Source organism: Paramormyrops kingsleyae, chromosome 18 (genome assembly GCF_048594095.1).
Source record: "Paramormyrops kingsleyae isolate MSU_618 chromosome 18, PKINGS_0.4, whole genome shotgun sequence".
Classification (NCBI taxonomy): Eukaryota; Metazoa; Chordata; class Actinopteri; order Osteoglossiformes; family Mormyridae; genus Paramormyrops; species Paramormyrops kingsleyae.
The window spans coordinates 26,662,307-26,688,425 of record NC_132814.1 but is presented as its reverse complement, the minus strand read 5'-3'; the positions used below and the strand labels follow the sequence as shown (position 1 = coordinate 26,688,425).

Below are 26,119 nucleotides of genomic sequence, written 5' to 3'. Positions count from 1 at the left end.
AATAGTGCAAATACACGAATAGTCCTCTTGGCTTACAGTCTCCTAGCAACCCACACACCCCCAAGGATGGAAGCCTCAGCTGCAAACCATTCCAGTGAGGTGTAATTTCATAGTCATGCCACTTGAAGCTCTGTGTTACATTTCAGTTTCGGTCACATCGCCATCAAGCTCAATTTAACATAATGCATGTTGTTAATGGAAAAATGACCTGTCTCTTTCTGTAAGTGCTTAAACATTTCCTAAAACCATACAGCATTTTCTTAAAACTATAAAAGCAAAACCAGAATTCACACCGCATCTACAGAACCTCTGACTAATCTGCAGGGGTGGGTTTGCAGTTGATGGGCCCCTGGCATCTCTGTCTGTAAAGTTTGCTGCAATCCTCATCAGACGTTTCATTGCTGGTGCTGCAGAAACCGGTCAGTTTAAGCAAATTTTCTCTTGGAGGCTAATCATCTTTGTCATGGCGCCACTGGGCTATGATTGCTTCTTGGTTGCATATGATGTTAACGCTACTGTCTGAAGATTGTAGCTAGGTTGTTGGTTAGCAGAACATGCTGAACATTCAGCATCTCCTAAATAAGGAATGTTTGTTTAATATTTAGTGTAGTGCGTCTTTGTGGCTAAATCTCATGCAAATGTGTGGTTTGAGTGGCAATTAACCTCTTTGCTGCTAATCAATGAGATATATTTGTATGATGAACATTTCTGAAAAATCACTGCACATATCTAATAAATATGTTGCGTTCTACATGCTAGCATCTGTTGGAAAATATGTGAAGGAAGACTGGTAAGAATTTGCTTTTCAAATAGTCCAATACAGGACTCTCTGGTCTTGTTCAAACAGCATCCCGCACACCAGTGAGAAATGTCAGCGCATGCTCTGTGTTACACCCCCCCCCCCCCCAAGGTGCTGGAGGAGCTCGTGATGACTGATGCCCAAGCAGGCAGGGATCTGCCATCTTTTTCCTGCACATTCAGTCCAGCCTCATCCACAAAAGCTACATATGCAGCCCTTCCAGGTTCCAGTTCAAAAATTCTCAACAATATGTAATATACAGCATTTACAATAGCAGTTACAGTACTACTACTCACCATGCAAGGAAATGGAGGGAGTCTGCATTCTTAAGAGAATTTATTTTACTAGGAGTAAATATAAAAATAGAACAGAGACATTGCTTATTGGGGAAATGTAAAGACCATTTTAATGTCTGCTTTCCTGTTGCTAAAAAGTCCATAACAGTTGTTTTGCATAAAGAGTCTTGTGCCTTTAAATTTCCTGTAACCAATACGGAAAATGGTCAAATCTTTGGCATCCGTGTAAAGGATGAATTAAACACTATTACACAAACCAAACTACAACAAAACACAATTTTTCATTTTTATATGCTATTTCAAGATATTCTTTTTTAAATATCACTGAACGCTTAAGAGTTCGAACCAGAGTACCACCAGTTAGCAAGCCACATTTTAATAATGGAAAATGTCATTACTGAAGCCATACATTAAAAAAATGTACTACTTGTATAACTCGATTTTTTTAACCGCCACTGTACATTTGAGCATAGATCACTCCCCTTCAGTAGTAAGCAATATAAAGACGGAGGCAACATATCATAGTGCTTGTCAACACTAGGCAGCCATTATTCCCAGTCTCTGTCCATGAGTTTACTTCTGTTACTTCCTGTCAGGGAGCAGAATGCCACTCTTGCGCCAATGAGTTAGTATGTACCTCAGCTCAGTAAGCCCACACTGTCAGGTCGGTGAAGGAGACACCTCAGGCCTTGTCAGAATCTCTGTGTATCCCGTCTTTCATCTTTGGTATACAACCACGGAATGCATAGTTGCAGAAACAATGTGCTTTGCAGCTTTTCATATTTACAAACGAAGCTTCTCTTCGGGACAGGATGGGAGTGGGGGGTGTGGTCCCTCCAAGTACTGGAAGTTTGATTCCTGCCCCCAGCTTTGCACGTCCACCCTCTGTTTGTGTGGGTCTCTTCCTGCAGTCCAGAAAATGCAGTTAAGCTGGCATCTCTGAAATTTACAGTATCGTGTGTGTAAGCGAGCGCCTTGTGATGAACGGACAAGCAACCCAGAGCGCTTCCTGCCTCCTGCCCTCAGCTCCAGGTTCACGGTGACCCTGTACTGCTTAAGTGCTCATAGGAGCCGGACAGACGACATGGGGCTGAATGGCCCATCTATCCTAAACACATGATTCTCAGCTGCACCCCTGGCAGGTTTGGGAAGATCGGGAGCATCGACGGGTTCGCTGGGAAGGCGTCTGCTTGTCAAGAAGGAAGAAACTGCATGAAACTTTTTTTCCCCCCCTTGGACCCTGAAGGACCAGGGGTTGGTTTGTATCCTCGTTCTCCTCAATGTCCTTCTGGCTGCTCTGTTACCAAGGAGGGAAGTGAAGGTGATGCAGTGAGAGCTTTGGCAGCTTCAAAAAGGAGACTTCAGGAGCTGCTGCCAATCTGTATAGATAGGCAGATAGCAACCCCCCCCCCCCCCCCCCAAACTCCAAAAAGCTTCCCCACAGGCGCAGGCCAGAGTCCCATGCTGCTCCTAGCAGGAATGCTTGGCACCGTCACAGGAGGTTGCAGAGAAGCCGTTCTCGTGCTTGGGCGAGGGGCGCCCCGGGGCGGGGCACAGAGTGACGCCCGCAGAGAGAGGGCGCGTGTCGCTGGGGGCCTGGTCCCTGTCCGCAGGCCGCAGGACAGACGGCGGCAGCGGGAGAGCGAGCGGGAGGCTGGTCATGTAGAGGATCCGGCCAGCGCGCCGTGCCACCTGTGGGGGAGGGGCCAGCGCCCAGTACATCAGCACTGTAACACTGCACCCTCTACAGTCCATTCAGAGGTACTGCAGTAACATACACTCACTACCAACACTGTACCTGACAGAAGACGGTAGTTCTCCTGGGCACAGCCAATTGGTTGATGTGTTTTTCAGATTTATTGTCACGACAAACACAAAGTGGGTAAAATTCTTATTTGGAGCTCAAAGCACCAATGTGCTGTCAGAGTACACAGTACTCAGCGGTACAGATTAATGGTGTAATGTGCTAAATAAGTATAAATACAAGTACAGGATGAACAGATACTGCGGGATGGACGTGTTTTTATAATGGTCAACGGTTTTATTGATTTTAGGCAACGATGAACACATTCATGCTGGTGTGGTGAAAAGATCAGAATTCGAGACAGAAATCATAACAAGATTACATTTAGATAAGAGCCTGCATAGGAGCACTCTGTCCACTCTGCAGTTAGCAGCTACATGTTGGGCTCTATCTCTCTCCCCCTCCCTCCCGCTGGGCCCAGTCCCCCAAAACAACAACCAGGTTAGGTCTGCAACCACGGCTTAGCTTAATAATCAGCTTATTAGTCTTTATAAAAAGGTTACTGCAGTTTGTAGATGGCAGGAGGCGTGAGGATGCAGGAGCGTTGGGGGTATGTGGGGAGGGGGGCGGTAGCGGAGGTACAGGAAGGCAGCGGTACCTGGGAGCGGATCTTCAGCGCCGGGCCCAGTTTCAGCCCCATGGTGTTCAGCAGGTGTTCTTCAGTGAGCAGCAGCAGAGTCTCGCCGTCAATGCCCTGCTCTTGGAACACCTGGGGGGGGGCGCCGGCAAGCTCTTAAAGGGAACGAAACCTAACTCGCCCCCCACCCCCCCTGCCATGCCCTGCCCATCTGGTTTTAGTCTATTGGCGTTTCATGATGCAGTTCAGTGACACCTGTGTGGCCCTATCAGAGCAGGGCTCCCAGGCTCCTCCCCTAAAGGCAGGTCATAAATCACTGTCCAATCACATGACTGAACGTCTATTAATGGCACGCAGTGTCCTGTTCCATGCATACGCTGTGTCACCTGGGGGGTTGATTTGGGTGCTGCTTTTCAATGCGGTACATGGTCCTTACTAAACCCCACCGGTCTCTATACTGTCACGAAAAAAACAGTATGTACCTTTGAGGGTACAATTACTTGTCAGTTAGGCTGAACCTTCAGGGGTCTGCCAATTGCACCCTATCTGTAGGTAAATGTCCCTTTTAAGGTACAAAAATATACCCTGAGGAACATTTTTGTACCATTGGGGTTACATTAATGGTGTTTGTACCTTGGGGTACAAAACTGTACCAGGGCTGTACCCTTTTTTCTGACAGTTTACACACACATCAGATGATATCAGTACTCCTTTGGCTGCAGGGATTTTATATGCTGTTTCACTATTATTACTGCTGGACATTCATACTGTTAATTCTACCATATACTGTTTTTTCTGTTTATACTGAACCTACCATTTGCACTGTTTTATTGAATTGCTATTTTTCAGTAGTGTACTGGTTCTGATTAGGTTTTAAATATTTACAACTGTACTGGTATTTTAACTTATTTTTATTAATTTTTTTTAACTGCAAACTGAATCTTCTTGTACTTGTATAGCAACAATAAAGATATTCAGTTCTAATTCAGATGCTCAGCAAATGTGATTTTTTTCATGAAGATGAATTTAAGTGACAGTCAGGAGTTCCTCTCTCACCATCAGGAAGCATTAAGGCAGCAGAGTGACGAGCATCTCTCACCTGAACATACTCAGAGCACCCAGCCAGGCCACCAACAAAACTGCACACGTCTTCCACCGTCCACTTGCTAATGTCCTCCACAGGTCCAACATCCTCGCCGTCCAGGAACAGCCCCCCCATGGCGCCTGTCCAACACCCACGAGGGAGAGAGGAGACCTCAGAGACTGCAGGCACACACCTGCCGCTCCCGCCTGACACTGCCTGCCACTACAGCACCATCGACAAAAGCCCATCGCTCCAGGGCGCTCTTTTCAAATCACTTAAGCATGACCAAGGACTGTGTTCCTTTTTTCCACTTCATGGAATTGGCTAACTGCTGCAAAGAGGAACGGGAAAAATCATAAAGGTGCTATTGTGCATTTTTAACAAATGGGAAGCTTTCATCATGCCCTTCTGTTGGGGATTTTTAAAGCACTTAACCCTAAAGCACGTTTCTGGTGGTGCTGAGATAAACTGGAGGACGGCGACAGAGCGAAGGGGCTCTGACACTCACCTGTGTGCAGGTAGGGACTTGTGTAGGGGAAGCTGAAGGGAAGCGTGGGGCCCGGTAATGTTGGTAGGGCGGGCAGCGTGGGCAGGGGTGGCACTACAGTGGCTGGAAGGTACTTGGCCTCATTTTTGCCTATGCCCAGGGTGAAGAGGGGGTGGCTGGGAGAACTAGGTTCTGCTGCACTGCCGGAGGCACTGAGCTGAGCAGGGGCCACACCCTGCTCCCTGCCCCCCAAGCTGGGCTTGGCTGCCTCCCTGGCAGATGCCAGCTGAGCCCTCGGTGCATGCCTGTCGAACGCAGGCTTATCCTCGCTGGCCTCCGTCTCGCTCTCAGAGTCTCTGGCGGCGTCAGCCAGCCCGTCTGCATCTCCATCTTTCAGCCAGCCCCCTGCCAGCACCTCCTTGCTCTCTCCAGCTTGGTCTCCGGACACACCCTTCCGCAAGTTCTTGCGGGGACCGGGATCCCCAGTGGCTGTGCAGGACACTGCCCCCTGGTGGCCGAAGGAGAGCAGTGGGGCAGTGCTATGGCGCAGCACCAGCATGGCGCCACGGCGGCTTAACTCCTCACGGAGCGGGTGGCCCTCTGGGAGGTCCTGCAGGCTGCGCAGCGCTGGGTGGTCTGTGGGAAGCCCAGGCGGAAGCCCCAGGGTGTCCACCAGGAGGCGCTGGCGCTGCAGCTCAGCAGACATCTCCAACCTGCAGGTACAGGAGCCAGCTGGGTTTTTTTAGGCAGGGAAACGTAACATTTCATGTCTCAGTGCTGCTGGATTTCACTGCACTCCAGCTTGGGTCTGAAACCACTACTCACATTGTTCAGCTAAGCTGCTTACGATTTCAGCTGCAAAACAGTTGTATTACATGGTAAAATGGAGCTTTCTTATTGGTGTCCAGCATGTTGTTGCTCTGTAACACCACCCCCACCCCCCCCAAACTCCCACAATACCTTGCCAGGTTCTGCTTTCTCAACAGCTCTTGTTGGCGAGCGAAAATCTCCGCCTGGGCAGGCTGCAGGAAGCCATATCCTGCATCCATCAGGAAGAAGCACTTTAACTTTGCAGGAATGTCTGCAAACCAACGGCCATATACACCACTAATATACCAAGTACACTTACTAAAATGCAATGTGGTATAAGCAACTCCCATCACTATGTACTGATTCACATAACAAAGCATAACCTGCTGTGTAATAAGTGATTAATAGCTGCTATTATAAGCATGAAGTAAATATAAAAATTATTTTCAAAAATTGTTAAAGATTGTTAAAGTTTAACCCTTTCAGCCAGCAGCTGCACACAGGAGAAAAACACTAAAATGTCACCTATCTTTAATGTCAGGGTTTTAAAAGGAACCTTTGGCTACACTGTAAGTTGAATATTCCTTTTAATAATTATTTGTAATGATTCCAGGGAAGACAGTGCAGTGCTGCAGATGGGTGGGGCTCACCTGGGGTCTGACACAGGGCAGGGGGCACACCCAGGAAGGGGGGGCGCAGGTGTGGCCCCAGCGCAATGTGGGGGGCCCCGGTCTGAGCTGCCAGCAGTGGCGAGGGTTGAGATGCATCTCTGAGCAGGGGACAAGGATAACCACTGAGCTGCAGCGCATGGAGATGACTGTGCTTGCAACATTAACGACATCAGCGTTTAATCCAAAGCAACAGCTAGAACAATTAAGCAGACGAAATGAGCAAGACGAATAAACATCTGATGAAACAAAAACCCCCAATCAAACGCGTATGCAGTGGTGCTAAAGAAGGCACACGCGTATGCAGTGGCGCTAAAGAAGGCACACGCGTATGCAGTGGCGCTAAAGAAGGCACACGCGTATGCAGTGGGGCTAAAGAAGGCACACGCGTATGCAGTGGCGCTAAAGAAGGCACACGCGTATGCAGTGGCGCTAAAGAAGGCACACGCGTATGCAGTGGCGCTAAAGAAGGCACACGCGTATGCAGTGGCGCTAAAGAAGGCACACGCGTATGCAGTGGCGCTAAAGAAGGCACACGCGTATGCAGTGGCGCTAAAGAAGGCACACGCGTATGCAGTGGCGCTAAAGAAGGCACACGCGTATGCAGTGGCGCTAAAGAAGGCACACGCGTATGCAGTGGCGCTAAAGAAGGCACACGCGTATGCAGTGGTGCTAAAGAAAGCACACGCGTATGTCGTACGCAGAGCAGAAATGCGTCTCACTGTCCTTTGCAGTAAAAATGTCCCCTCAGTCTCAGCATGATGTGGCCACCAGCAGCTTGTGCCCACTCCCTCCCCCACAGCCAAGGGCACCTCCGCTGACAGTTAAACGCGCAGTATGAACACGCCACCCCCTGACAGCTGGTCCAGTCCCCCCCATGACCAAAGTCAGAAGCAGAGCTGCTCCCCTTCACCTCCGCATTGGTGCCTGCTTTCCTGGCCCACACTTGACAGATGAAAATAATCATTATTGCATGAAGAGAATGGAGAATGATGTTATGAGACTGCTGATGGTGAGTCTGCTTTTAATGTCAAAAAATTATCAATAGTTCAATTAGGAAGTGTCTGGCATCTTTTTTAATTTAGGACTACATACAGTTATTGCATTTATATGCACTGGTACATTGCAGTTGCAATATGCCATTTACTAAAACAAAAGTCACTATTCAGTAAAATAATGATTTTTACAACAAATACATAAAATGCTAATTGACATTAATGTCGGAAACGTAATACAATATGATATGAAAGCATTTTTACCTTTCTACTGGAATAATATAGGAAACAATGTCAACTGTCACCTTAAAAGACAAAATATTTAATATTTGTAATTTTAGTGTGAAAATACCTGTCCTATCTACTATTTAATTTTTCATTATTTGTGCATGTGTCATTGTCATAGATTTTAATATAACACTGTTTTTTCAAATAACATTTTCAGGGGGTGTATACAATTAAATGCAGAAAAATACCTTGTTATCTTTTTTTAGTGGGCACATGCAAAAATGAAAAATACATATTTCACTTCACACAACGGGCGGTATGGTGATGCCGTGGTTAGTACTGTGGCCTCACACCTCAGGGACCCGGGTTCGAGTGTCCGCCATGGCTCCATGTGTGTGCAGTTTGCATGTTCTGCCAGTGTCCAAAAACATGTTCAGGTTAATTGGAGTTACTATATTGCCCGTAGGTGTGCACTTGTGAGTGAATGGTGTGTAAGTGTGCCCTGTGAATGGTGTGTAAGTGTGCCCTGTGAATGGTGTGTAAGTGTGCTCTGTGAATGGTGTGTAAGTGTGCCCTGTGAATGGTGTGTAAGTGTGCCCTGTGATGGGTCGGTGCCCCATCCTGGGTTGTTTCCTGCCTTGTGTCCAAAGGCTCGGTTTTTTGCTGTTTTGAAAATCTAAAATGTCACTGACCAATGGACACTAAGATGGACAGGGACAGTCACTCACCCAGACAGTGGACGTTCACGGTAGGCCGTCAGGCTGCTATTCACAACTGTCTGACCCATACTGGCATTTTTACATTCAGCACTTCGCAGCTGAGGGAAATCAGGGATCAATATGCTGCTGAAATGCTAATACTGCCCCCCCTCCCCCCCCCAGGCCCTAAGACCCCTCTACTGCTCCATGTCAATCACACAAGCCTGGCCCCCTTCTCTTCCCAGAATCCCCTAAAACCCATGATAAGTGGTGTCTAAGTGCACCTTCCCAAACGATACAGACGCGTCACGGGCCTGCCGACAGCGTAGCAAATATGGATTCTCCATTCATACATATTTATTCATCTCTCAGTGAGCCATTAATCAGTGAGTCTATACTCTCTGCTTTTACATACACCTTCATTAACAGAGATATATTTACACCATTACCATGAAGGTTTAAATAAGGTTATTCAACTTCTTTAAGTTCAGAAATATGCCTGACTTGCAGCTGCATTGTATTTATGCACATTTTATTTTTAAAACAGCTACTGGTCAAAGGCCGTTTCCATGCCCACGGCGGACGCCCTGTGCCCAGGCTAGGCGTGGCACCCAGCCGCCGCACCAGCCCTCCTGCAGCGCTGTGGAGATGCGCCATAGCGCTGGAAGTAATTATCCTGCTCTGATGGACAGCTGTGTGACTCTGCGTCTCACGTTTCCCAGAATTCAGCACATTTGCATGACTCGCTAACATATCAGACGTGGGTGGCATTTGAGGTCGATCAACTGTGCCTTCCCAGGACCCCAAAGTGACACCCACTGGGTGGGACACAAGAGGGAACACACCCCGGCTCACTGGAGGCACACTGGTGCAGGAGCTCATTAACACTGGATGGCCCCTGTGCTGCTCCCACACGACGACCTCATTAGGATTCGCCTTGCGGACTCTTATTAGCCACTGTGATGGTAGAGGATCTGCCCTCGGAAAGGATTTATTGTAATACTGCCAGCTAATGGCTGTCAGTTAATCAATTGCAAAAAATCTGAGCTTGAAAGTGGTTAGAGGGTGTGTGGGGGGGGGGACGTGAGCACCCTGCTTCCGGGGGCTTCTGCAAAGTGACAAAGCCAGAGGCAGAGTGACGCTGCCAGCCAGGTTCCAGCAAACGTCACTCAGGCACAGCGGGCAGACTGCGGTGCCACAGATGGAGAGACAAACTGACACGTTGTGTGACGACATTTCTGCTTAGTCCTCTAGTTCTCAGTTGGCTTAGCCTCAGGACCCTAATCTCTCCAAGGTATTTCTTCGGGGGGGGGGGGTAGCTGGGGTAGTAAGAGTTGACCTGGGAAATGGTCCCACCAATTAAGAAATAGTAATGCCCCAATTCAGTGTAGAACACTTTTTAAGGTAGAACGCTAAAGCAGAACTTCAAGACGTACAGGATGTGAACTAGTGGAACATTTTAACAGCCCCAGTGTGGGCGTAGGTCTGCATGGACACACGTGAGTGTGAGCACAGGCGTGTGTGTGTGTTTCTGAGAGCGAGACCCACCTGTCTGTGTGCGTGTTTCTGAGAGCGAGACCCACCTGTCTGTGTGTGTGTTTCTGAGAGCGAGACCCACCTGTCTGTGTGTGTGTTTCTGAGAGCGAGACCCACCTGTCTGTGTGCGTGTTTCTGAGAGCGAGACCCACCTGTCTGTGTGCGTGTTTCTGAGAGCGAGACCCACCTGTCTGTGTGTGTGTTTCTGAGAGCGAGACCCACCTGTCTGTGTGCGTGTTTCTGAGAGCGAGACCCACCTGTCTGTGTGTGTGTTTCTGAGAGCGAGACCCACCTGTCTGTGTGTGTTTCTGAGAGCGAGACCCACCTGTCTGTGTGCGTGTTTCTGAGAGCGAGACCCACCTGTCTGTGTGCGTGTTTCTGAGAGTGAGACCCACCTGTCTGTGTGTGTGTTTCTGAGAGCGAGACCCACCTGTCTGTGTGTGTGTTTCTGAGAGCGAGACCCACCTGTCTGTGTGTGTTTCTGAGAGCGAGACCCACCTGTCTGTGTGCGTGTTTCTGAGAGCGAGACCCACCTGTCTGTGTGCGTGTTTCTGAGAGCGAGACCCACCTGTCTGTGTGTGTGTTTCTGAGAGCGAGACCCACCTGTCTGTGTGTGTTTCTGAGAGCGAGACCCACCTGTCTGTGTGCGTGTTTCTGAGAGCGAGACCCACCTGTCTGTGTGCGTGTTTCTGAGAGTGAGACCCACCTGTCTGTGTGTGTGTTTCTGAGAGCGAGACCCACCTGTCTGTGTGTGTGTTTCTGAGAGCGAGACCCACCTGTCTGAGAAGTGAGCATCCCGATGCTGCGGCAGGCCCTGCTTGCGCCGCTGACTGGAAGAGCCCCCCGCCTCGGCGGCTCCTGGGACCCGCACACCAAGCCCCTCTGGCCGCATGCGCAGCAGATCTGAAGCAGAAGGTGGGTGTTAGCCTGCCACCCATGAAGTTATAGTTCTCACTTTTTAATTTCTGCATAATTACCTGCAGTTTGAGACACCCACACAGTGGCTTGCCATGCCATCCCCAACCACAACAATTACATGCAGTTTGAGAGCCATTACTACAGCAGGCGTGTTTCTCAGCGGCTGAGGCTGTGGATGATGCAGACCAAGCTCTTCACTGAGCAGGGATTCTCTGTAACTGAACCCGCGAATAAAAACCGCCACCATTATCTGATATTCTGATAGAATTCTGTGCTATTGCCAGATGACAACGGAAATGCAGGGGTTTATCAAAGGCAGCAGTGTAAAAGTTGCGATTAGCCATGGGGGGAGGGGCTATGCTAGGGGAACGAGCTTTTACAGCAGAAACACCCGCACTGCCAACACATGGCAGAAACATCCAACCAGCAGGGAACAAGTACAATGACAGCAGGACTCAGTTACACATTATATAACAAATTACGGTCAGAGAGACAACAACTGTATATTAGTAATGGAGGACACCCCCAGGATCCTGAACAAGGGAAGCGGTCAGAAAATGGATGGATTCAGGACACTGTCGTTTAGCGTTGTGGTGTTTTAGGATGAAAGAGACTGAGCTACACCTGTGGTCACATTGCCACTGGACTGTACATAAAGACAGGAAATTCAGTCTGAAATCCATATGCTCCCAGAGCTCAATAAGTGCCCCTTTACCAATAACGCACAGACCCCGTGAGAGCAGAGGAGCTTTGTGGATGGTCATCTATCAGACATTAATGCATTGCTTCTGTGGCATCAACCCATTCATCAGTTCAGTGGTCAGGCCAGAACTGGAGCAAACTGTATGAAAGCGCCCAGCAAAGCAGCACTAGTGGACAGTACTGAACTTCTAAAGGTCACTGGTATCTAAGCTTAGCCTGACGCTACTGAGAAACATGGTCCAGCAAATTTGCTGCTGGGGTTTACCGGACAGTTCAGAACTTTGAATCACAATACAGCATGTTTGTTTCATTCATCATGTATTTCCTAGGCTAGTGATATTAGCAAAGGTTATCCAGGGTTATCCATGAGGTTTCCCCCGCTCATGATGGTTTCAAGGAGGAGACATAATCACTAAGCAGTATGTGCTGATTTCATTAGGGCAGCCTAACATCACCAGACATTTAACAGATGCAAGGTGTTCACACCATTGTCATTTAGAACTTGTCTATGCCACAGACATTCATGCTCTGGCCATATCACTTGCACACTGTCCGAACCATAAAGTAACTTTCTATACTACATACAGTAGCATGTCGTCACACTATCCCACTTTTCTTGTATTGGCTAATTTACTTTTATTTTACAAGGAGGCCTTAGCTTCGAGCACATGAAGAAACACTCCACTGTACATCGTGAGGAACAGAAACTATGCTGGCATTTGCTGACGGGCTGGAGTGTGGAAAGCAGGGTGTCAGGAACACCCCCCCCCCATCTCACTACTGTCCTTGAAAACTTACTCCTAAAATACAACATTTATTCTGCACTCAGGAAAAATACATAAGCCATGTAGAAACCTGTATTCAACTAGCATATAGCATATCGACTAAGATGCTTATATTTTCTTTCCACGTGTTTTTATTGCTAGGCTGACAAATTTCTCCTTTGTTAATAGAAAAGCAAGTTTTCACTGTTAGAGTAAAGCTTTGAACAAGACAGGAATCAGAGGTACAAGAACCAGAACTTAGATAAGAAACAGAGTAAGAAACATACAGACTGGCAACACGGGGCATGCATATGCCAAAGGCTCCTGCAGACAATCCCAGGCAAATACTGCCAACACCTCAGCATAGGGCTAAGGCATCAGAATCAATGTGGGTATAATACTCTTACCAGGCCATCTTCCAACCATTTCCTTGTTGGGGGGGGGGGGTGGGATTTCCATTGAAAACATCTAAACATGACACATTCTGGCTACTTTTAAAGTACACTGTGTTTGCTTGGTCACTATAACAGAGTGAAGAAAACAAACATCTACTGGATTTAATATCCTCCCGGGACAGCCCCCCCCCCACCACCCCCCCCCCAAATCTACCTACGGGTATAAGTAAAGTAACCCGAAGCTGAACTTGACCCCCCCCTCGTCTAATCCCTACTCCTACTCCCTACTAATCCCACACCCCTCATTCTCCACAGTGTCTACAATTACTGGACGGATCAACTGGAAAGGTAAAAGCCAATAAATGTTTTAGTCCTAGTTGTGACATATAGAGTAACTATGAAACTACACATTCATTTATTGCACATTCCACTTACACGCCAATTTGCACACTTTCCCCATCAATTAGACGGTTAACTTCCTTTGTGCTTGTCTTAACGTCCATGTCGTACATTTTATTTATATTGTTTATATTCTTCGTATATCTAAATATTTATGCTCAGCTTATTATTCACTTGCATTATGATCAACGTTTTCTATAACATAACAGTAAGAAGATACACTAATGGTATAACTAAGTAACTACCTTGTAATATCATACACACTCATACAGAACCCACTGTGATTTTCTTCTGAGATCAAATGTTACTGCTACCTAGATTTTTTTTTGATTAAACATATACAAGCTCCACAGAGGGGCACAGTCAGCTGTATATAAAATCTGCATTATGTATTAAATCCTAAACCTGTCAAAACTAAACACTAGCAGACAAATAGTTGTTATATTACCATATACGTACATATTTATTATAACAGGAGACTAGTTAAAATGCATAAAAAGTGACAGTGATGTATTACCCAGAAGGCTTTGCCACCCTCACTCCCCTGTCTAATCCCTGCTCCTTCCACACCCTCCAGTCCCCCTACAGTAGGCTTTGGAGGTAACTTCAATCAAAAAAATTTTTTACAGACCAACTACCGGAATACTGCCAATGAAATTCGCTGAGCATGGGGCGTTTATGCAGCGCTGCTCTAATTCTGATGTGACTTGTCTCAAAGTTTCAGCACTTCCAGATCTTTACCCATACAATGTGTCTGCAAAATTGGAAAAAGATCCATCAAATACTTTTTGAATTATCATCTTAACAAGCGATTGTCTGCAGAGGTGGTGGTAGACCGGCTGCAAAAGCATATCTATTCCGGGGCCGGGAAATACAATTAATATATTCATTGAAAACGGACCAAGACAACTGGAATTCTGGTTTTAATGATATAGTTACTGTCACCCTTCCAAATTTGCAGTTTCGGTTTACTGGGAGTTGGCAGTGAACAAATTAAATGGGAATATTTTTGGATGACGTGTAAGAAAAATATGTGAACAATACCGAAAATGATCGGGACCACATAAAACCGTGTAATATATAAACATTAGTGTTATGTACTATTTGGTAGTGTAGGTGCATACTAGCATACTATCCACTATTTAAAGTTATTTTTGGTTAAAAAACTAACTATGGGATCACATCTTGGCTTGGGGACGCCGCACGTCTTTTCTCCAAACCAGCCTCACACTCACGTGTCATTGGTCCTTGTGACCATGGAATCTTGTTTTTCTCACAGTGACTCCTAAACTTTCCAGTACCATTACTTATGCACTTGTGACAATGTGCCCCTTAACCCTGACGACTGCGAAGGGGTGACCATACAGATAAAATGCAATTGGAAAATATTCCATTCAATTCATACCGAAAACGAAAATAGAAACAGCAGCTAATCACAAAGCCCTTATCAGTCCTACCTGGGACTCAGGCATCCAACACCGATCAGAAATCACAAAACCTGACATTGTGCTCCAACTGCCAGAAGATAAGTCTGGCCTTATGCAGCATAAGGGCATGTTTTCAGCGAAGAATCAGGACAATCGCTTTTGTTATAATTTACATGCATTTTTGTTGGCTTGGAGGAAAGCATAGAGTACTGGCACAAAAAACAGACAGAGGGGATGAAATCTGACATGCTGACAGACTGGGTACGGACACAATATGGCTGCCTGGGTGTCCTACATGGCTGCGTGGGGCTGTCACTGCATCACACGTCCTGAGGGCTCACCTGCAGGGCTGGGCACCCCCATGCTGCTGGCAAGCTGGAAAATGCGCTGCTGCTGTTCCTCATAGGACCCTGGTTCACTGAGCGCTGACATCATGCGGCGGTAGTGCTCTTCTGGGGTCATGTGACTCAGCGACTCCTGGCTCAGGGTATGCGAGCTCTCTGGGGAGAAAGTTAAACCAATCAGTCTCCCATCACACAGCGTAAAAAAAAAACGGCAGGCTTCCGAGTAGAGGTGAATTGCTCCGAATGCAGATCCGGCAACTGTGAGCATTAATCACCGTGCCTGCACAGCCGCCGCCGCTGCATGGAGGTACTGTGAGCATTAATCACCGTGCCTGCACAGCCACCATCGCTGCATGGAGGTACTGTGAGCATTAATCACCGTGCCTGCACAGCCACCATCGCTGCGTGGAGGTACTGTGAGCATTAATCACCGTGCCTGCACAGCCACCATCGCTGCGTGGAGGTACTGTGAGCATTAATCACCGTGCCTGCACAGCCACCATCGCTGCGTGGAGGTACTGTGAGCATTAATCACCGTGCCTGCACAGCCACCATCGCTGCGTGGAGGTACTGTGAGCATTAATCACCGTGCCTGCACAGCCACCATCGCTGCGTGGAGGTACTGTGAGCATTAATCACCGTGCCTGCACAGCCACCATCGCTGCATGGAGGTACTGTGAGCATTAATCACCGTGCCTGCACAGCCACCATCGCTGCGTGGAGGTACTGTGAGCATTAATCACCGTGCCTGCACAGCCACCATCGCTGCGTGGAAGTACTGTGAGCATTAATCACCGTGCCTGCACAGCCACCATAGCTGCGTGGAGGTACTGTGAGCATTAATCACCGTGCCTGCACAGCCACCATCGCTGCGTGGAGGTACTGTGAGCATTAATCACCGTGCCTGCACAGCCACCATCGCTGCGTGGAGGTACTGTGAGCATTAATCACCGTGCCTGCACAGCCACCATCGCTGCGTGGAGGTAGGCGACACAAACAGAGTCCTGCCCCTCAAGGGAGGTGTTATTTTTACCCGGCAGAGAGAAACCCAATCCATGTCACCAACAAATGGAGAAACCCAACGAAGCAACTCCCTCCCTCACAAAGGGTCATGAAATCCATCCGGGGTTTCTCATTAGTGTGTGTCTGTGTGTGTGTGTGTGTGTGTGTGTGTGTGTGTGTGTGTGGATTAAGTTTATATTACATTGTGGGGACCAAATGTCCCCCACAATGGAATAAAAACCTGTGTTTTTGACGTCGTAGGAACCATTGTTCAGGTCCACACAGAGATCTGTGAATGCAATCAAAAGGTCCCCATAGTCATACATAGACAGACACACTCAAACACAGACATTCACTCTAATTTGCTAGATGTATTAACTGCAGCCAGTTCACTTCTTTAGTAACATTTGGCACTTGTACATTTCTGGTTTAAAATGATAATATACATTCTGCAATTACTTTGCCATTTGCTCAGGAAGAAACTATTTCATTAATGGTTCTCAATGGAAAAGCACAGATATAGACTGAATTGGAAACAGCGAACACACTGACTGATAGGAAATTAATGTCAGCCATATGATCTCAGCAGCTGGACCACAAAAGTCAAACATCCTAATAAAAGAAACCTTCTTTCATAAAATAAGTCTGATATAGACACTGAAAGGAAAGTCACACAGAACAGGAACAACTGCACATACAATCACATAAGAACATAAGAACATACGAAATTTACAAACGAGAGGAGGCCATTCGGCCCATCAAGCTCGTTTGGGGAGAACTCAACTAATAGCTCAGAGTTGTTAAAATCTTATCTAGCTCTGATTTAAAGGAACCCAGGGTTTTAGCTTCCGCTACACTAGCAGGAAGACTATTCCATACTCTAACTACACGCTGTGTAAAGAAGTGCTTCCTCACTTTTACTGCTTATACTGTGATTCCCCCAGAGCTCAATTCAGTGATTTCTTAAGAACTACCTGTGATTTTGCGATCTCCACCACTTCACTTGCAGCCATTCATTAACATGGCTGCGGAGAAGTACTCCCTCACTCACAGTTTCTCAGAAAGTCAAACAGCCTGTATCTTAAAAAATATGCCATGAGAAAATAAATCTTAAGCATCTTTGCACATATTTATTTTACTTTGCACTATTTCGTATTTTATACATATTGTTAAAAACTACAAGTCATTTCTTGTTCTGTCATATGTTGTGCTTGATATGTTCGGGGAGCCACTATCCCAGTCTCACTCTACTACTGTGTACAAGGACAATAAAGTACTGAATTTCAAACCCAAGTCTATGACTCCCTGGGGCATTTTTAATGTTAATGCTACTTGCCTAGGAAATGTTATGTACAACACCAAACAATGTATAAAATGAGCTAAGGAAACCGTTAAAATGAAACATGATAAAAGACTTTAAAGTGAGACACATTTAAATGCCACGCCGAGGTCAGAAAGGACCAGTGGTACTGTACTACTGTTGCTATGCGGTGAGCTGTTGCCGAACAGTTCGACTGTTGCTAAGCAGTAGTTGTTGCTAAGCAAGCAGTTATCCCTGAACAACAGCACTGTTACGAAATGATGTATGCATGATTCATGCCAGATCCGGTGCTGCAACTCATCATATATTCTACAAACGATCACATGTCTACACTCTGCACTTTGCTTTTTGTTGATATAAAATCCACAAATTGTACTTATCAGGCTAACGTTGCCACGGCAATGAGCCATTGCTCTCGCACTGTAATCTTTAAAGTAAGAATGACACACGCGCACGCGTGCGCCCAGAGACGCAGATGGGCCCCGGGCCCCGGGCCCATGTGCTCTTACCCCGTGGTGACTGGCCACGTGCCTTCTTGCTGCTGCTGCTGGGAGAGTAGGCTTTCCGCTTACCCAGGGTGTCGTCTGCAACAGAGCAAGATCAAAAGTTAGCACCCGGAAGGTGGGGGAGAGCGGCCCAGAGCAGATAGGTAGCCACATACCTGTGGACATGCTGTGATCTCTGCGAAGGCAGCGGCCTAAGAGGCCTGAGGAAGCAGGAAGAGTCTGCAGGCTGGGCCGCCCCCCCCCCACCTCGTGCTGGTTACACCCCCAGGGAGAGCAAAAGCTCACGCTGAGCCTTACTCAGGCTCCCCCACTGAATCACTGATTATCTGTTTTCATAGAGGTTCCCTCACTCTGCCAGATCTGGCTGAAGCAGCTGCACAGTCTCTCTCTCTCTCTCTCTCTCTCTCTCCCTCGGTCTCTCTCTCGTAGCCCTGGATAATTTCCCTCCCATTGAAACACAGAGAAATGCGCAAAGCCTGCGTTAACATAATGCTTCACGCCAACAAGCAGCACAGAGAGTCATGCTCCGAGCCTCTGCCCACAAACAGACTCGACATCGATACCCTCCAATACCAGGAGGGAAGGGGGCGAAAGGGGAGGGGCGTGACGCCAGCGTCGGCAGGAAGGAGGCCGGCGTTAAAGCCACAGCGGCTGCCTCCTCCTGCCTGGCTGCGCAGTTACACTTTTTTAGATTGAGGGATGGAGACAGCGAGTGACTGCTTTGCAGTGCAATTATATGCTGACGACCACATGTAATGAAGCACATATAAGTTACCCCACATGACACAGGGAAGAGTTCACTATGGAGACACCCCTGCGGAAAGAAAGGGACTCGACAAAGCAAGGCTTGGATAAAAGGGAGGAGAGGAACATAATGTCACATGATGAAAATATCATGCGGCCGACTTGCTCAAATAGCTTTATTACATTTCAAAATAAAAGCACCACTCTAATATCTAACAGGATCCTAGTTAGTAGAAGTTTAGCTCTATGATTCCATTGTGTGTGTGTGTGTGTGCGCGAGCGGGTTTACCTATCCTTATGGGGACACAATGTCCCCATAACGTGATAAATATCCGTTTTTTTCCCTTATGGGGACCGGTTTCCTGGTCCGCATAAGGGAAAACTCTATTTTATAAAAATCGGTGACTGCTATGAAAAAACTAAAAATGCAAAAACTCTTGTAATTTGTTTGGTACTTATGGTTATGGTTAGGGCAGGGTAGGGGTTAAGGTTGTCATAGTTAGCGTTAGCATTTTTCCCATTGAAATGAATGAGCGGTCCCCATAAGGATATGTTTACCCTACATGTGCGTGTGTGTGTGTGTGTGTGTGTGTGTGCACATGTAATTTTCATTTTAGATTTTTAGTTGTCATTATGCTAAATTTCTCGAATATTGTTCAAAGCTTAAATAACACACAAATAGATCATTCTGCAGGGCTGGTCAGGTTAGAGATTGCAAGGTGACTCAGTAACACTGCTCCTTAAGGCACAGATGCCACTGTGTAACAATGGCTTTAGCCTTTGTTCTGCCGTAGCCAGACTTGAACTATGGACTGGACACTAGGGAACGTAGCTGCAATGTGTGTTGCTGAGAAACCCAACATTACTGCAAAGTACAATGTACATCACTAAGCTGAGGCAGGGAACTGTGACATGCAAACATGAGTAACAAGGACACAAGGTAGGCAAACTATCACGAAAGCTAGCAGAAGAGCCAAACAAATACTGTTACTATAAATCAGGACTCCTTAAAAATCCCAAAATAAAGGTGTTTATATTTTAATCCGTCCAAATTTCTGCACCTTGAGAGCGTTTGTCCACCTCGGCAAGGACAAACACTCTGGTGACATCAGAGCCGGAGTCTGTCAGCACTAATTAAAAGTCCCACCACTCAGCTGGGCCAGGAATTCATTTCCCACCAATATCCAGCAAACAAGAAACTTTTTCCTGAAGTACAGGCAAAAAAGCCAGACCTATACCCTGTGAAAACAGACTAAAAGTTTCCATCTTTAATTGAGAGGCAAACGGAAGGAGAGAAAGAGACTAGAAAGGAGGGTGTTGGAACGACAGCAATGTATTCCCCCCCATCTAATCCCTACTCCTCCCACACCCCCAAACCTTTATAGCGTCTACTATTACTGGATGGATCAACTGGAAACGTGAATGCCAATGTTTCTTCCTGTTGTAACACATAACTCTGAAACTGCGCCTATTACTTTATTGCAAACAGAATCCAATATTGGTTCAAAAGGAGACACCCCATTTTAATTTTCAATATGGGGCAATCACGGCTCCTTACATTTCCTAAAATACTTGACAGCACAACTACACTGACATGTTTCTTTTGTACAATAAAACTTAAAAAATGTATGTTTTTACTTACAGTTTATCCTCAAGATAATGAACAATGAACAAGAATAGTATTTACAAATAAAACTTTTGGCTTTTCGCTTAGGGTATACCAATTCCAGAATTGTATAGAGTATCACTTAGACTGTACCAGTATCGGCTATGATAAATTTTGACAAATGAAAATACTGCAGTATAACACAAATATTGCAAGTCTACCTACCACACTCTCCCCACCTTTCCAAAAATGGCGACGCCATTAAATTCGCCCATGATACATTTCACGACCAGACTACTACTGATAACACTTGCCGCAAGGAGGAAGTGGGAATATTCAGAAAATCATCCTGTGCCTCACAGTTTGAGAATTACTGACCTGTACAATGTCCTTGGGAAGTGTGCATAAAGATGCTTTTGCCCTCGGACACCTCTGCAGTACAGCTGCAATTTTGGGGTGATTTGGGGTCTATCATAGTAAAGATTTTCAGGTGTTGGATTTTGATTCATATAATGTTTTTGTGAAGTGGTAATAAAATCCATCAAAGATCAAATACAGTGAATAGAGTAATAATAATAACAAATAGAGTTATCCTGTTCACAAGGTTACGCCTCTTATCTAACTCATCCTTCTCTTTGCTGTTACTATATACCATTGTTTCACTTTTAGTGGTTTGTCTCATAATTTTAACAGGTCCAGATCTGCACCCATGCAATATGTCTGCAAAGTTTGGAAAAGATTCGTCAAATGGTTTTTGAGTTATCTTAACAAGGAAGGGTCTTTGGCGGCGGTGGACCAATCCCAAAACCACAAGCATCCCCCCATCCAGGGATACAAAAAGAGATGCTGTAGCAGTTATTTTCTCTCAGTCCTGACCAGTGACTGGTCTGCCCAGACAGACTCCTGAATTTCCCCCTTATTCCTTTAATCTGTCATCTTTATCAGGCTGGGTAGTGGCAAAGAGCAGCAGGAAGCAGCGGGCGGTGGGTGGGAATGGGGCGGGGGTACAGTGCCCCCATCAATCCCCACATTAGCGCCGACAGAATGGTGCTAATGACTTATTGATCCAGTGGCAGCGGCGGACCCCGGGCAGGCCAGGTGAGGGCCATCGATCGCCATCGAGGGGGAGCAGAGCAGCATGCAGGAAATGTGCCCCCCCTCCCCCCACTGCAATGGTGGAGGGCAGCATAATGAAATGGATAAAATAACGAATAGTCAGAGCATTTCATTGTAGATTGTACACGATACAGCAGGGGTGTCAAACTGCAGCCCTGCACAGTTTTTGGTTTACAGTGATCCCCGCCTATCGCGGAAGATGTGTTCCAGACCCATCAACGATAGGTGAAAATCCGCGATATAGAAAGATCATATAAATAAACATTTTTTTATAGTTTAAGCCGTAAAATACCCCTCCTGCATGCTTTAAACACATGTAAACCTATTAAAACAACACATATGATATGTGGATGTCGGGCTAAGGATATGAGTAACATAATAATAATAAAATAATAATAATAATAATATGTAATGTATACGTATGTGATTCCATTTTAACGATGGCTTTATTCCGAGGAGTTCCCACCCTCTTTCCTGTTTGAATAAAGGAAAGTGATGTGGTGGCTCTTATATTCTTTTCATCCTTCTTGACGTATCGTACCGTCAATTCATTCAAGCCATAATAGCGAGCGACGTCGGCGTAACGCTTTCCTGCCCAAAGCATATTCAGGCATTTTACCTTCTCCTGAATGGTCAAGGTCATCCTGTGGCGCTTGGGCTCACTACTGCCAGAAGGCTTAGAAGATGCAGTACACTTGGGAGCCATCGTAGGGCTTAAAACAAAACGAAAACAATCGGATCACAAGCAAGGTACGCGATACGTAGAGAACTGCGACGCGTCGGGGAAAAATTTGCGATATAGCGGGGGCGCGATAGCTGAACCGCGATATAGCGGGGGCGCGATAGCTGAACCGCGATATAGCGGGGGATCACTGTACTCTCATTTAATGCACCTGATGCAGCTCCTTGTGCTAATTACCACACAGCTCTTGAACCATTTGTGGTGGAACAGGGAAAGAACTAAGCTACACAGGGCTCCGCACCCCCAGGACTGGAGTTTAACACCCCTGTGACACAGCTGTACACAGGATAAAACCTGCATTCTTGGATGAGAAAGTACAGGGTATGTCTGTAGCAGTCCTAGCCGAGCGATACCTACAGCACTGCACAACGTGAAGTACCAAAGGCTGCAGGCAAGCAAACAAACGGAATAGACATACTCTTCAAAAATTTACACTAAACATACTTTTTCACTATGGTGAATGGGAATAGACCGGAAATGCTGATATCCACCCAAAAAAGATGTTTTTCTCCTCTGTGTCTCAATGACCCTTCGGATGGTAATAATCTCCACTATCATCTGTCCTGCAGCAGAACTGAATACCAGTCAAGACACTGTGATTCTACACACCTTGCATATGACTTTCCTAGCACAAACCTGAAGCCTGTCTTCAGCAGCATAGGGCATGAGACGGGGGAACACCTCAGACAGGACGCCACTCCACTGCAGGGCACAGATACACCCGAGGCAGGGGAACACCTCAGACAGGATGCCACTCCACTGCAGGGCACACATACACCCGAGGCGGGGGAACACCTCAGACAGGACGCCACTCCACTGCAGGGCACAGATACACCCGAGGCAGGGGAACACCTCAGACAGGATGCCACTCCACTGCAGGGCACAGATACACCCGAGGCGGGGGAACACCTCAGACAGGGCGCCACTCCACTGCAGGGCACAGATACACCCGAGGCGGGGGAACACCTCAGACAGGGCGCCACTCCACTGCAGGGCACACATACACCCGAGGCGGGGGAACACCTCAGACAGGACGCCACTCCACTGCAGGGCACAGACACATTATCACAAATCAGGGATGCCAACTCACCACATGTTCTCTTATTGTGGAAGGGAATCAACACAAACAGCAGGAGAATATGCAAGCTCCACTCACACAGAGCCAGCTGTGGCATTTCAATCCTAAACACAGCGTGTCTGATGCAACAGTGCTACCTACAGAGCCACTCGTATACAAGACAACGTATAATGTATTCTAGACCAGTGATTCTCAACCTGGTCCTCGGGGGCTGCAGACAGTCCACATCACTGCTCCCTCCCAGACATTCCACATCACTGCTCCCTCCCAGACATTCTACATCACTGCTCCCTCCCAGACATTCCACATTACTGCTCCCTCCCAGACATTCCACATCACTGCTCCCTCCCAGACATTCCACATCACTGCTGCCTCCCAGACATTCCACATCACTGCTCCCTCCCAGACATTCCACATTACTGCTCCCTCCCAGACATTCCACATCACTGCTCCCTCCCAGACATTCCACATCACTGATCCCTCCCAGACATTCCACATTACTGCTCCCTCCCAGACATTCCACATCACTGCTCCCTCCCAGACATTCCACATTACTGCTCCCTCCCAGACATTCCACATTACTGCTCCCTCCCAGAACCCGGTATGTGGGGGTTCCCGATGACCAGGTTGAGGAACACTCAGTACGTTTACATGCACACTAAGAAAATCGAATCATTGTAATAGTCCCACTAAAACCGGACTAGTACATGTAAGCATGTTAGTCCGATTGAAATTGCACTACATCGAATTTCTTGAAGTCGGGCTAAAACACCCAGATATGTGATTGGGAGTCGATTTACTCCTGCATGTATGCATTCAATCGGACCCAAACTGGCCAACATGCGATAGCACCAACATCATATGTTATGCACATCCAATTCTTACTGATTAAGATCAGGCTTTTTCTTACCCTCAGTTTGGTAAGGATATTATAGCACAGGGAATTTACGTCTTGCTAAAACAGTTTACTCTGTAATAGGAAAAAAACTAGCAAGTTTTGCAATATTAATAATTATTCCGTTTCAAAACTATCTAGTATACGCTTCAAAATCAGTTTAAAGTTCACCTCAGCTGCTTTTGCATGAGTGCTGCATACAGTCTCTGAGATGATCATAATCATATTCTTCCTTGCTGTTTAAATCAGGGTTTGTGAGAAAATTATGTTTAACTCCTTTTTTGTTTCATAAATACGCCAAAATTTATTACAACAAAATCACATTGCCATATTTGAAAAAAAATCCAATGCCGTGCTGTCTTGATATATTATACCAAATACTTTATTTCTTGTTATGCTATCCTGATCATGTTGTATATGTTCTTTCAACCAGATCGCAATTATAGCTTGTCACTTTATTTGTCCACGGATCCATTATTACTAATTTTATAATTTTTTTACGCTTGGTCAACCAGAGAAAGCTCAATACAAACAAGCTGAAAGGGGCCATATCGCCACCTATTATCATACTTCAGTCAATAAATCAATTCCCCCCCCCCCCATACATGTATACTGGGACAAGGACAGTAGCCCAATTAAATGGCGTAGTTGAGCTATAACAGTAGCTTGACTTAGCTGTGCATGTAAACGTACTGACTGTTCTAGAAGTTCCTGTTCACCCACTCACCCACTGTTCTGCGGACCGCATGCTTCTTACTAAAACGTTAAGTGTTAGTAACAACAAAAGTATGGGTCACTGCTCAGTAATGCCATTCACAAGGGTATGAGTAATACTCTGAAGCAAATCAGTGAAGAAAAAGTACACCTATCTCAGCCACTTGTCCTACCTGTGTGACCAGTACTCCTGAGAATCAGGCGCTGCCTCTGGGCTTCACTGCCAGGCTGGTCTTCAGGACTGCAGTGGACACTGGAGCCAGTGGGGGAGACGTCACCTTCACTGCAAGGTGGGAAAGAGGCAGAGTGTGAGATTGCTGCATTTCAGGTCATAATTATCTACTTTTTGGGTGCATGAGCATTCAGGCGAAATACTGAGGAAGTATGTGAGGACATTATCAACAGTTAATCTTAAAACTGTTTCCTGTAGTAGAACTATGCTTCCAGTATATTAATGGATTCTTATCTTACAACAGGTACAACTGAGAGAAGCACTTTAACAGCTAAAATAATAAATAGTTCCTGAGGCTGGCAATAAGCACCATCAGAAACAATACAGCCCCCTGCACGATCCAGATACATATGCCCGTCAAACACTTCTCTCAGCGTGACATATATTGGTCACTGATGAGAATCTTCAAAAGTCTAGCTTAAACATCTGTAAAACTGAATTTCCGACAGAGATTGCACCAAGTCATAACCATATCTTCACATGTGAAGCTCAAGTTTTTCACGGCATTATATCATTTCTTAAATCTGCATCCCAGTTACTGATAACGGGTCTTGATTCAAACTGTTACCTTCCTATTTTCATCGAAACTGGTACTTGGAGCCTGGCAGTAATAACTCGAACAGACATATTCACATCCCCCAATTGCATACATAGTAAAATAAAATGGGGAAACCTTTAAGTAGTGCCCATCAGGTGAATACCGTAATAAAATCAAACCCATACTTTACAGTTTTATGAAATCTACATAACAAAGTAGTTTTATAACAGGAGCAGTAAACCTATTGTGTGAGAAGATTTACAGCAAATGTGCTTTACTTTGAGAACAGGCTTTCAATGACATGGCTTTTCTCCAGCTCATGGCCCATGTCCGACATCCTACCTGTCCCTGAAGGTCCAGGATTCTCCTGCAAATTGACAACAGCTCCTCAACGCCCACAAACGGAGCACAATGTCCCAGAAATCAGTCATTCCGCTATTCGGCACTGTAAAATTTGCCGACAAGAAGTTTTACCAACCGGTCGGCCAATTTAAGAGCCACCCTGCAGACCCGGTGCCATACAACACTGCCAACCCCCACCCTGGGTATCCGTCAGCGATATCCCTAAAATCCCTGTGATTATGCTCACGGTGCCATGCCTGCCATGTAGTTCTCTGGTCTTTAGGGCCAGTACCAACAGATCTTTCACCAAGTGGAAATGGAAATCTGTGCCACACGTATCACTACTGTGCTT

The 26,119-nt window shown here is 46.4% G+C and overlaps 1 pseudogene; it reads right to left on the bottom strand.

The window, feature by feature from the left end:
* Positions 1-1,118: 1,118 nt before the first annotated feature.
* The window catches only part of LOC111835480 (sterile alpha motif domain-containing protein 11-like), a 47,637-nt pseudogene continuing 22,636 nt past the window's right edge, over positions 1,119-26,119 (bottom strand).